This window comes from Siniperca chuatsi, linkage group LG21 (assembly GCF_020085105.1).
Source record: "Siniperca chuatsi isolate FFG_IHB_CAS linkage group LG21, ASM2008510v1, whole genome shotgun sequence".
NCBI classification, from domain to species: Eukaryota; Metazoa; Chordata; class Actinopteri; order Centrarchiformes; family Sinipercidae; genus Siniperca; species Siniperca chuatsi.
Window position 1 is genome coordinate 11,665,634 of NC_058062.1, and position 13,302 is coordinate 11,678,935.

Sequence of the window (13,302 nt, forward strand, 5' to 3'; positions counted from 1 at the left end):
TTGCTTTTTTGCCGAGAGTTAGATGAGAAGATTGATACCACTCTCATGTCTATGTGGTTAATATGTAGCCATCAGCTGATGAGCTTAGCTTAGCATAAAGACTGGAAACAGGCGGAAACAGCTAGCCTGGTTTAATCCAAAATTAACTAAATCTGCCTACCAGCACCAGTTTAACTGAGAATTTAACGGATTATCTCTAATTTTTTTAAATCCGTACAAAAACTGAAGTGTACGACAATTCACAGCTTTATGGGGGGTTATGTGCCAGACGTTTTCTTTTCTCTGAGCAATTGTCAGACTACCAGCAAAACTCCAGGAAGTTATTGGTCCCAGCCGAGAAATAGTCCGGCACAAAAACCTCCATAAGATGTTTTTTACTTTGGTTTTTCTACTGATTAAATAAATGAGATATAACACGTTAACATGTTAATTAGTGATTTTTAGAGGTACTGGTAGACAGATTTGTTTTTGTTGAACAGAGCCAGGCTAGCTGTTTCCCCCCGTTTCCAGTCTTTATGCTAAGCTAAGCTAACAACTGCTGGCTGTAGCTTCATATTTACCGTACAGACATGAGTGGTATCGAACTTCTCATCTAACACTAATGGCAAAAAATTTATTTCCCAAAATGCCACACTCTTCCTTTAAAGCTGAGGTTAACATATACTGTATAGCAACAGTAGAGCAACACATCATCTTTTGTAATCATTTTCATGTCATCCGATATAGGACAAGTCACCAGAATTTCACCAGACACCTGTAAGATTGAATTGCATTTGCAGAGTGTAATTCGGTGCTCTGTGTTAGAACCAGTTTTAGTTCAGTCTGACCAGTTTGGACATTGAAAAAGGATTTCATCTGATCTAATCAGAGGCAAGAAACAGATGAGCAGTGACACAGTCACACCGCTGCAGAGGAAAAACAGACCCATTCCCACTTCAAAGAGCCAGGGGGATGCTTTTAAAAATCACACCGGCAATAAACTACAACAGAAGTTCATCGCTTTTCCATGACATGAAAGGGCTTTTCAAAGTTAAGTCTCCTCAAGTAGTTCCCTCCTCTCTGCCCTGACTCTACCCCTAAACAAAGTTCATATCAGTGGAGGGCTGGTACATGGCACTGAGGCTGTTTACATGGGAGGTTTCACCATGGGAGTGGTCAAATTATTTACATTTTAATGACCGAGGACAACACACCGCTGTTTAATGTAAGGAAGAAAGAGCAGGCCTTCGTTTTACAATGACACTTCTCCTAAATCACTGTAACAACTCACTAAAATGTCTATGACTGAAGGGCTAAGTTTTCAGTGTCTTTCATCCTGTTACCCCTCGACTGAAATGACACATGGTAAAATGATAAATATACAAAGGACACTTGTAACCAGTGGAGTTTGTCTTGGCATGAGAGTAAATTACATCTCAGAGACAGCAGCTGAAATCCTCCTCCCTCACACACTAATTGAAGTATTTACAGAAGGCACATGAAAGAGACAACTAAACAGGTGCATTACATGAACTCTTCACTTACTCCAAAAGGATAAATATGAAAACAAAGACAATACCGAGAGAGAACAGAGCAAGAAAGACAACATTTGTCACCTGGAGGAAGTCATCCAGCAGGTTGACAAAGTCTGATTTTCCTGTCATGAAAGGACACAGTGCACAGATCACAGGAAGGGTACTGAAAGGACAAAAGAGACACAAGAAGACCTGAAATACTGGCAGACTGCTGTCAATTTAGTTAGTGAGAGAGCAGGGTTGATTCTGGGTTCTGTCCTACTTCACAAGCAAAAGCTGTTGCTTACGTTATGCCAGGAGTGTTCACAGGGAATAAGGTGGTAAGGACAAACAGGAGCAGGTTGAGAAGGTGACAGGTGACAGAGCCTGCAGTCGATAGCTGACTGAAATTATTACAGAATCCTGAGCAGTTGCAGCTCCCTCCTGAGGTAGCCGTTTGAAACAGCATAAGCTGCTTGACACATCCCATATTTCCTATTTCAGGATCAGGAAATTACCAAGTGCTGTTGATAAGGAACTTGCAGAATTGCTTATTATGACAGTATTATGACTATGTTACAATGTGGAGGGCTGATGTCCAGGAGCACTTTGTGCTTAAAATGCTTGCATTCATGTTTAGACATGGAAGATGTTGCAGAAATGTGCTGTGGAGTAGCGACTATTTGCAGACAAAAACTATAGACCAAGTGATATAACTGATTGTTGTTGTTCTGATATAGTCAAATATATCTTTAAACCAGGAATTCCAACGTTGGAATGAAAACACTTCACTCCATCACACTAAGCTGCATTTACTCTGTGTCCAAAGTATGAATCAATAATAGATAATAGTTTTGAGGTCTGAGTATATTTGACAAAGGTAGATAATTTTGATACAAAATGATATGACATGACTCAATATATATATTATTGAGTGAGCTGTATATTTTTGTGATTTGTTGTTTTAATAACTTAATATATATTTATTTAATATCAAACAGAGGAACTGTCATGGTTTGTCAAGCCAGGGAACCTGATGGGATTCAAGGGCCAAGCAGAAGACCTCAGGCGGACAGCCTGGGGGCACGAATGAAGGGCAGAGCAGGTCCAAACGATGACCAGACGTGTGGAGCAACTCCAGAGGTCAGCAACAAGGGCAAAACCCCTCCAGAGGTCAGACTGGATGCCAGAGGCAAAGACCCTCTGGAGGCCGGCGGGCGGAGGCGGAACCCCTCTGGAGGCTGGCAACGTGGCTGGAGATCTGAGCATGAGACCGACGATAGGGATGCAGAACTGGAGGTTGGTGACAGGGCAGCAGGGCAGCAGGGCAGCAGACCGGGGACAGGGAGGCTGGCAGAGTAGTCGGTAGAACCAGGGATACCAAGAAACCAGGAGGCTGCAGCTCAAGTGGATCAGGAGGCTGCCGCAGCTCAGGGTCTGGTGATTCCAGCAGCTCAGGAAGATGCAATTCCAGTAGTTCAGCAGAATCAGTAGACATCTGCAGTTCAGGAGGCTGCTGCAGCTCAGCAGAGTCAGGAGAAACGGGAGACTGATGTAGCTTAGAAACAGGAGACAGTAGCAGTTCACCTGCAGCTAACAAGGTTCAGGAAACAGATGCGGCTCAGCAGATTGCTGCAGTTCATGAACAGGTGGCTGCTGCAGCTCAGCAGGAACAGGAGACAGCTGCAGCTCAGGACGTTGCAGCCCAACCAAAGCAGGAAGAGGAGATGGTTGAGTCCCAAGCAGGACAGGAGGCAGCTGCGATCCAGCACAGGCAGGACATGGCGGTACTAGTGAGTCTCTGGAGTGCTGGGCAGCGGGACCTCCACAGCGCAGGGCAGCAGTGAGGACGAGCAGCTGGGCAGCGGTGAAGCAAGACGTCACGGGAGCCATGCTTCCTTCTGGGGGTCTTTCCAGAAGGTGGCTTCAGGACAGGAACAGGCTGAGGTGCAGGCTGAAAGCTAGCAGGCCGGAGGGAAGGCTGGTAACTAGTAGGCCAGAAGCTAAGCTGAAGGCTGCAAGGACCTCCCAGGGCCAGGTGGGCCCCAGGTATGGGTTTGGGGCAGAGGTCAACTCAGAACAGGCAGGCTGGCTTGAAGGCTGGAAGCTAGCATGCTGGTTGCTAGCTAGCTAGGATTCAGTTTGAGGTCTCTGGGTTCAGAGGAAATCTGTGACCCGTTCAGGAATGGCTTCCTTCAGACCAGGCATGGCTGACAATTTCCCATGCACCAGAGCAGTGACTGCCTCTCTGTGGAAGACATTGATTGTCTTGCTCCATCTCAGGTCACAAATGACAACATGCTCTTCCTCGGAATAATCTGCTGGGTCCATAAATGGTCAGATCGTACTGTCATGGTTAATCAAGCCGGGGAACCAGGAAAGCATAAGTTGGACCCAAATGCAGACACACAGGCAGGTCTACTGTAGTTAAGTGATTTAATAACAAAAGAAAAAACGAAGGACGAAGATGATCTGAAAAAGAACAAGGGAAGCACAGACTATATACACAGGTGAGGACAGGATAACTAGACACAGAGGACACTAATTAGGGTGGAGCAAACAATCAAAACTGGAGGGAAAAGCAAACAAAGACAGGGAGTAAAACTACACAAGACACATGAGGCAACACACTTACAAAATAAAACAGGAAACAACCAAACCCAAAACCATGACAGGAACAGCCTAAACTATATTGTTGATCATGTCGATTGTGATCAGTCACCATTTTACTTAAGAAGCTTTGTTGTTTCATGTGCATATGAAGTTTACATGGTGGTGTTTTTAATGTCACCATGCAAACTTACTTTGTAACTATTTTGTGTTTTACGTGTTATATATCTTGTACTGCCTACTGCAACTCAATCTGTCCACTGGGACAAATTTATTATAAAATGATGTGAACTGAATATCATTTGGGTGTGAAAAGAAGAGCAATGACATATATAGTAAAGACCTGTAGACTGCGCAACCGTCATTCATTTTTGTGTTCATTTTTACCCAGACGCATTCCACGGCTTCCTTTGATTCCCAGTCTTCATATGTGGCACTCACTCTGTGCTGAAAGAGAAATTAGAGGTAAAGATGACAAAAGCATTCTGCAAATTACAAGGCTTTATGTTTACTATTCTGAGCTCGAACATGACATTCAGTCCAGCAGCATGCTAGTCTTTTTGGTTTTTTCTTTACTTCATAAAAAAATACCACAGCGGACTGGAAGTAGAGAGTGAAAAAAGAAAGGCCATAATTATAACTGAGGATGAAGAGAGAGAGTGAGTCCCCATCAGGTACTCTCATCTGCTCATCTTCATTTTTCTCTCACATGAGAGCGTGGTAGACTCTGGTCTTGTTTAGTAGAACATGTCAACAGTCATTCCAGTAATGACTATATATGCTGATGTCAGAGTGTTGGGCCCATGATGGCGTTTCTCTGAAGACTTAAATCCACTCACTCAGACTGATTTAAACAAAACATGATTATAATAGTTTTGTAACACCATTCTCAAAGAGTTAATCAGCTGTGACAGTGAGTTTGGCTCATGAGCCAAATGCAGCTTGAATATTTACAACTGTTTACATTTTTATGCATGCAAGAATGGATATTATCCATGCATTTTTGTGGATGTGATTTTTAAGTCTGCCATCTGGACATGGATGAAAAAGGACTGTCATGTTTGAAATACCTGTTTCAAAGATAAAAAAACATCTGCAGAAAAAAAGGCATCTGCAGGAACAAAAAATACATTGAATAACAAAACAGACTCCCATCACTGATGTATGTGTTGAATATTTCTACTTTTCTTTTATTCATTGCACACTTTTTCTAAAAAACCTCAACAAGTGGTTCCTGCTAGAATCTCAACAGCTTTGTTGTCTCCATTTCTCTGTCTCTTCATCACCTCAGACATGATTGAACTTGGACTGTCTTGCAGCCTTCACTTGGGAAAACCTTCAAATGAGTGGAAGCAGATAACACTAATTTATTCAGATGCAAACAGATACTATCAATGTGATATTTAAAGGAGAAATTGTTATAAAAGAGAATGCATCTGACATTTGGGCCTACAATGTGGACTCACTGTCTGTTCCCACTGTGCGTTTATGGAATCTATGGTTACATTTTGTAGTTCATTTTTTCAATAAAATGAAACTCAATACTTACTTGAGGTCACATTAATATCACTTTGGTTTCTAATATATGTTTTCTTGAATCGCCACAAAGGCTTGAAACAAGGAGGAAGATTTAAGATAAAGATTTCATTATCAGCCCCCCACAAATCTTCTCTGATTTGGGTTCTGAGAGGTTCAAATATCATTGTGTTACGGCTTTGATCAGGAAGTCATACCCATGTTTCCGTGACCTCTGCCATATGGTGCCTTGTCTGTCTATCTGTGTGTGAGTGTGTGCACACACATGCTAAGATGCCTGACTATTATTGTATTTCCCTTCAGGCTAAACCTCCCGCTCTCAAGTGGATATCAAAGGCCTGCATTTACAGTTATCTCTGCTTGGCTGCACCACGGAAGTAATCACTGCAGGTCAAGGGTCAGTCCTCTGGCCCAAGACAGAAACACAATTGACTGACATCAACTTCAAAGGAAAGTGATCCTCTGACAGACTGTTGTTTTAGCCGGGAACTCTGGATATCATAATCAGGAGGGTGGAAAGGGACAGTAAGAAAAGAGAGCACTAGAGTGTGTTGTAGGGATGGGCGAGGGGGACTTGAGTCCCAGAAGAGAAGTAGGAGAGAGAAAGACTACCTTTGAATAATTAGAGCTAACAAGATCAAAGAACAGGCTCAAGTTTGGTCTGCTTAACCTCTGTAACACAGAAACGGAGCAACAACAAAAAAAAGCGTCATTTTATTTCGTCCTGTTGTTATTCCTCTGGTTGGCGAAACCCAAAACCATGTCAAACATAATGGAAAATATTTGAGGTCTTCTTTTATTAACCAAGACCAGCTTTGATGTTTGACGTCTTTATTTGTTTTAGAAGAAGAAAGGGAAGGGGCAATATGGCATGCGAACGATCTTCTTTTGGAGAGAGTACACAAAAAAGGGGAGGAATAAATGATATGAGAGCAAACCATGCTTGTTCATCTACATAATCAATTAAACATCATTAATGGTCCTTTCAAGAGTGCTGAGATCAAAAACCAGTAGGAAATGATCAAAGTGACAGCATTTTGTTTGAGTACTAACCCCTTCCTACTACTGTTCCCTCTCTCCAGCAAGTTCACTGATGTTGCTTCGCTACAGATCTGATGAAATGACACAAAGTCTAGCAAGCTGCTTTGCTGCAGTGTGTGTATTTTACTGTTTGTATTTAAGCTGCAAAGAAGATAAACTGATAAATTGATATATATTTGCATGTAATCTGTGTTTTGTTATTTCTTGGAACTGTAAAAACTGAAAAGCCTGGGGAATGTTGGGAATTGTAGATTCAAGAAATCTGGCAAACTGAGTTAACTGGCTGTCTTCAATGTTAGTGGCTCTCAGGGGGAACATAAAACAGCTCTGTTATTGTAGAGTAGGAATTATCCAAGCAAGATTTTGCCCAGTGCAGCTAAAACATCATCTCTATCTGACAGTTGTGACAAACTACTGATATACTGTGGTATTACTGTGTAGCAGAGTAGGTGGCTGCTATTTTCATCACCTTAATTTGAGTTGCAATTAAGCAAAACTGGGTGAATTATAGCAAGTTAAGTGGAAACAAATTGTTATTTCAGTGGGCTTTATAAGGATGAGACACACAGCTACAGTATAGAAAGCACTTCTACATGTCTGTAAAACTGGAAAATAAATTGGCTTAGGGTTGGTGCATTTTGACTCATGCTGTGTAAGAAAGTCCAAAACAGCATTCCAGCTATCAAAGGCACAAACCACAGATCGTCTCAAGTGTATGTCTTCAACAACTGGACACTTCAAATGCATAGCAATGGCACAAAAAGGAGCCTCTTCAGCTCACTGGGTGTGAAAACAGGTGGAGGGGGCAAGAGGGAGTCTTTCATGGACATCCTGTCAAGAGGGAAGGGCATGGGTGGAGCAGCATCACAGCGAGTGTAAGAAAAGTCAGCATTTCAGGGTGGTCAGCCAGAGGGTGCAGGAGGTCAGAGAAACAGTGTGTGAACTATTCTACACCAGGCCACACCATCCAGATCTTATCACTGCATCCTTGTTGGATTTGAGTTTCCTAGCGGAGGTGGGGGCCCATCAACTCTCATGACAGATCTAAACCACTGACTCGTCGGATTGGGCAAGAAGAAAGTTTTCTCATTTGGCCATTTTCCTTAACTTACAGACTCCTTTTATTTATGCAGAGTGCACCTTGTTGACTGCATGCTGTGCTGGACGATGCCAAGAGGAAATTATGTGGTAGTACATCTTTTTAAAGGGCTCTGAGTAAACCAAATGGTGCAAGGTGGGCTGGTTGTAGTTCTCCCCTTATCTGTATTTACAGATGCTCAAGCCTTTGTTTTTGTCAGGTCAAGACCCTCACTTGTCCCCTAAGAGGCTTGTATATACTAAAAATATCCACAGTTATCACTGTGTGATGATATGTATAGCACTGCAAATAGCAAATCTAAAAATGTTGCCTCCCAGCTTGGAAGCTACAGTATATATACAGCAGATACCAGTAAGGCTTTATGGGAGCCAATAATATGACAAGAAAAATGAATATGTATTTTGGTATGTTCTAACAAGCAAGTCAGGTAAGATCATCTGACCTGATCATCTCATAATAACATTGACTGTACAAGACTATGGTGTTGCTTCAGTGTATAAGCTTTTAAACAGTGCATTATAGGAGCACAAGAGGGAAGAAATTTGATCTAAAGCCCAAGTGGTGGTCGGTTCTGTCTGTGACAATTCACACACGTACATATTCATTCACACACATAGGGATACTGCTAAATCATGGCAAAAAGGCTATTTGATCAGCATCAAACCGGGGAGAGGTGACGTCCCATCCGACAGGATTCACACGCTCCCGCTCTTCAGCACAAAAGGGCAGAACAACAATATTATGGTGTCCACTGAGTGCCTACCCCCCAGTAAAAACATTTCTGTGAGAGTGGGCTTGACCTACCTCTTCTCTCGTATAAAAACACAAAGCCGAGTGTATTCCGACAGCTGCTGCCCGGGTGCCCTGTGGAGAACAGAAGGAGAGCTTTGAAGATCTTGACCTTCTGGAACAATAAAACGCAATCATCAAACACTCTCCTGAGACAGACTGCTGACCCACAGATCCAAGTGTCTGCTTGAGATAATTCATATTAAACTGTTGGGATCACTGTGTCTGTGTGTGTATGCCTCTGCATGTGTGTGCGTGTGTGTTTGATGCTTGCAGGGGCACCGATATTGTAGATCTGGAGCTTTCCGATGCTCTTGACTGACAACACATGGAGTAGCGTTTACCACTGCTATCTGAATCTGAATCTTAACACCTTCTGATGCATTTACACGTTGACATACTAAATAGTCAGTACAAGTAATGTGAATCACCCTGGATGTTTCAAATCTTTGTCACCTAGAATCAAAAGCTCACAATGATTCAAACAAACAAAAATAACCTAGCGAAGCATCATTGCACCAGCACCAATCAGGATGTGTTACCATTTAACAATAACTATTAATTATTATAACTATTAAAGGAATAACTTTTACTCCTCCTTTATAATGTGGATTTTTTATTTCATCACACTGAGTAAAAGGTGATTCTGAGTAAAAGCAAAGTTAAAGGAATTGTCCGGCATTTTGGGAAATATGCTTATTCGCATTCTTTCTGAGAGTTAGATGAGAAGACTGATACTACTCTCTTGACTGTACAGTAGCTTAAATATGAATATAACGCCAGCAGCAGGCAAACTTTCCTCAGCCCAAAGACTGGAAATGGGGAAACAGCTAGCCCGCCTCTGTTGAAGGGTAACAAAATCCATCAACCAGAAAAGCTGAAGTGTAAAAATGACAACTCCTATTTTTACAGGAGGTTAATGTGCCGAACTATTTCTTGACCAGAGCCAGTTTCTAGGCAACCAGTGGGGACTCCAGGAAGTTACTGCTTGTGCGTAGGGTAAAGTGGCTCCAAGGTCAAGGACACCTCCTTCCCTTTGATGGCAAAAAGTGTTGCTATTTATCACCTTGAGAAATACGCCAGGTGGCAATTTTAGCACAAAGTGAAAAAGAAGCTCAAAACATTAAAGCAGAGCAGAAACAAACCTGCTGATGGTGACGTGACGTTACCAAACAACTTTCTATCTCCAGCTCCTGTGTTCGTATAATATCACAGTATCACAGTATCACAAACTAATGTTGCAGTTTCATTCACAGACCTCAGTAAAAATAGATATAACAAGCCTTTGATCTTATATAACCTTATATTAGCATAACTGGCAAAAGTTGTTGCAGGGCAGAGATGCCAGCTGGGTCATCTTGCGCATCGTGCAGAGGTTCGAAGGCCCCCTGTCTCTGTCCACATGTTGATCTTTACAGGGCACTCAAGGAAGTGGCGTTGACAGCCTAGATTTGAGGTCAGGAGGGGGCCAGGGGTCAAGCACTTCCTGCTGACATGAAAGCACATCCAAGCACACCTTGCTCTTGGTATCTGTTTTCTGCCCCCCTGACCATCTGTACCTACATAATCTGGGGCTCATCGGGCCCAAACAAAAGCCATGTGTTAATTACCTTTGAAGGTGTAATGACTTCAGGGCCGCAGCCGATGTTCATCTGGTTTCAAAGCGAGGCCCGGAGAACAGGTTACGCTTCAGACACGTTACAGTTGTCCTCTCCCCTACCTGCCTGCCGTGCTTTCAATTTAGAGGGATAACCATGCCTCTTGGTTGCCCTAAGACTTAAATACTGTCCCATATCAAATCCTGAGGTACACGACCGCTTCACTCTTACTTTTGTGGACTCTTAAATAAGAAAATTAAGGAGAAAGTTCTGACACATGAGAATTAGGCCTACACCTGTCCTCCAGATGTGAGGATATTCACTTCACGGAATTTCATCTTATTCTCCTGATGTTTTGCCTTAATTGTGTTTGTAGATTACTTTATGGTAGTCGTACCTAGTATTTACTTTACAGACCTACAGAGAAGAGAAAAATGTGGAGTGTCCAAAAGGAACCCCCATCCCCTGATTCCGGGGGGGATGCGAATTATTAACAGATCAAAACCAGATAGACATAGTGAAAGGTGCTGGTAGCAATCTACTCATTAGTCATCACAAAAACAAGATGATGTGTCCCGATGACGGCTCTTCGTGCACTCTTTGTGAGTAAAGCCTGAGTAACACTTTCTTCTTCCCACAAATGACCACCTTCTTCCTGCCACAGGGGAAAGGGAAGTGGGTGCTGTATATTTCCAAACAGATATGTTACCTTGTTTTGAATAAATGTTTCCACTGGTCGACCAAAGGTGACCTCATAAGCAATGATGAGATCTTTGCGGGAAGACACCCAGATTTCAATGGCTTAGGTGGCTTTGTAGGTAGTAAGGTAAGCAGGTAAGTAGTACTCTACCTTGGTTAAACAGACTGTAATATATCTCAGTACGTGTTTCTAATTAGATCACACGATTATACCTACTGGTGTTTGTAAGAGGATATGTGCTGTATGCATCTGAATACATCAAAGAGCAGTGCGAACTTGGCAGCTGCATGAGTTATGTACTGTCTATCCCACTTCAGCCTCTTGAAGATATGCAGTCATTCTCTACATCCTCTCTGCTGAGAATAAACAAACACTCTCTAATCCTTTGAAACGGTTATGCTTTTGAAAATTCTGAACTCTAGTTTCCAGTCAGAGGATGGTCAGGGGCCCACAGACACCTCTTGATCCTCAGGGCATCTACAGGAGAGTCTGTATGATGTGGGGAGAAGAGGCAGTTTGCTCCTGACCTACAGGTGAAGACAGACAGCCGTCCTGTGAAGCAGACGCTGGCCAGAGTGGCAACGCTGCCAGCCAGAGAAGTTGGTTAAAAATATCCACCTCATACGGCAGTATCCTCCAAAAGCAAACACTTCAGGTTCTACCTTGTAATTTATCACTGCTCTCTCCCCCATGGAGAGAAAATCAAGGGAGGGGAAATGTTGGGTTCAAAGATAGCAGTGTGTACAGTTGTTTTTATTTTCCATGTTTCATTTTGTCTCTTCATGTTGCCTATTAATATTTATTGAGCTCCATCTGGTTTCACTAGCATCACAAAAGACACTGTATTAAAGAATCAAACTGAGCTTGTCTTCAGAAATGCCTCTTGCAGGACAACGCCTGACAAAAACTTAAGGCAAATCCCCCATAGTACAAACAGTTGGTGTACTGTTAGCTTTGAATATAAATACTGTATGTATGCCACACAAGCTTATGTGTGTCTCAGATGTGTGTTTCTTTTATTTTGAGACTAAGGGTGTAAAGGCGGGGATGACGATTTCAGATTCATGGGAGAAAATTCCCAGGCCTGGAAGAGCCTGTGGAAAGTAATCAAGTAGCACAGTGATGTCATTCTGATGAAAGGCAGCCTGTCAGACAGTTGGCGACTATGGGTGCTCTTTGGCATTGGCCACAGCCCGCTATACACCAAAATATGACATCAAAGCAGGTACCAGGCCAGGCCAAGAGGCTGGCACTGATCATTGTCTTCTTTGATTACAGTAGCCTCATCTTCTTACTGAGAAAATAAAAGAAAACGGCTACTTGGTGTTAAGAGAGTGTCAAAAATAATGAGGCACATACCGTGTGCTAATGCTGTCCCAGTGGCTCAGTGGATGGAAGCGCATACCGTGTACTATTGTGTAAAATTATAAGCCAATTTCCCGGACAGGGATTAAGTCTAGTCCAAGACTATGGTGCTTTTTAGTGGATAGTTCCAGTGAATTTTGCTTTTAGTCAAGGACTAGTCTTAATCCCTGTCTGAAAAACTGGCACCAAGAGTTTTGACCAAACATCAGATTCATGTTGCATGTCAACAACTTTCTCTCATTCATATTTGTATTCTTTATGAATAAAAAATAAAAAAAATAAAATAAAAATAATGGTGATTCTCAATTGTTCCTACGTAGATTAAGGTCTACAGTCTCAAAAACAGCTCTCGCATAATTGAATAATGACCATGTTTTACAGCAGGGTGTGAACTTCAAAAGAATTTCCCTATAGATACTACCAGGTTAAAGGACAGAAAATGAATAATGTGTTGTGGCTCTACTGTCATGACCTGTAATAAGGACTTTTCCATGTCTTTTGGCAAATCTGTGGCATAAATAAACATTTCCGAGACAAAAGAGCCTGATTGTCCTTCTGTCTCGGTGGAGATGAGAATAAGTGCAGCGGAAGGAGGGCTGCCGCCTCTCTGATGATAATAATAGCAGGTTTTGAATAGTAATTGGTCTCTGCTCCCCCCTCTGTCTACCTGGCAGAGGACATTGCAAAGGGTGATTCAGGCACTAGGCATGAATGGAAAACTCCTGGAGGAAGGCCGCGCACTCACACACCGGTACCTTCAAGGCAGCCAGGTCCATCTCACTCATCCTCCTGTATGCCGACACATTACTACACACATGCAGGCAAACACGCAAAACATGCATGTACCCTGACCCTGACAGACACAAACATCCATCTTGCTTAGTATGAATGATGTGACAGAACTGTTTACAGGCAACAGCAGCTATTTTGTGACCATCCTTCAGATGAAAGATCAACAACAAACAGCTGACCTGTCAGCTGAAATATTTGACTACCCCTTGGTGCCAGAAAGACCCCTAATGCAAGCTACCTATCTTGAAAGAGTTAATTTTTATCAAACAGGGCATCATC

General features: G+C 42.5%; 1 long non-coding RNA gene across 2 annotated transcripts in view; it reads right to left on the reverse strand.

Annotated features, from left to right (window-relative positions):
• Positions 1-504: 504 nt before the first annotated feature.
• LOC122868905 overlaps positions 505-13,302 on the reverse strand; it is a 29,707-nt gene continuing 16,909 nt past the window's right edge. Inside the window, exons 2-4 of one of the 2 annotated variants that reach the window (XR_006376205.1) lie at positions 8,584-8,643; positions 4,447-4,550; positions 505-3,965 (exon numbers count right to left, since the gene is read on the reverse strand). This is a non-coding gene — a long non-coding RNA (uncharacterized LOC122868905). The remainder of the gene's footprint in view (positions 3,966-4,446; positions 4,551-8,583; positions 8,644-13,302) is intronic. The other variant, XR_006376204.1, reaches the window with a different exon arrangement.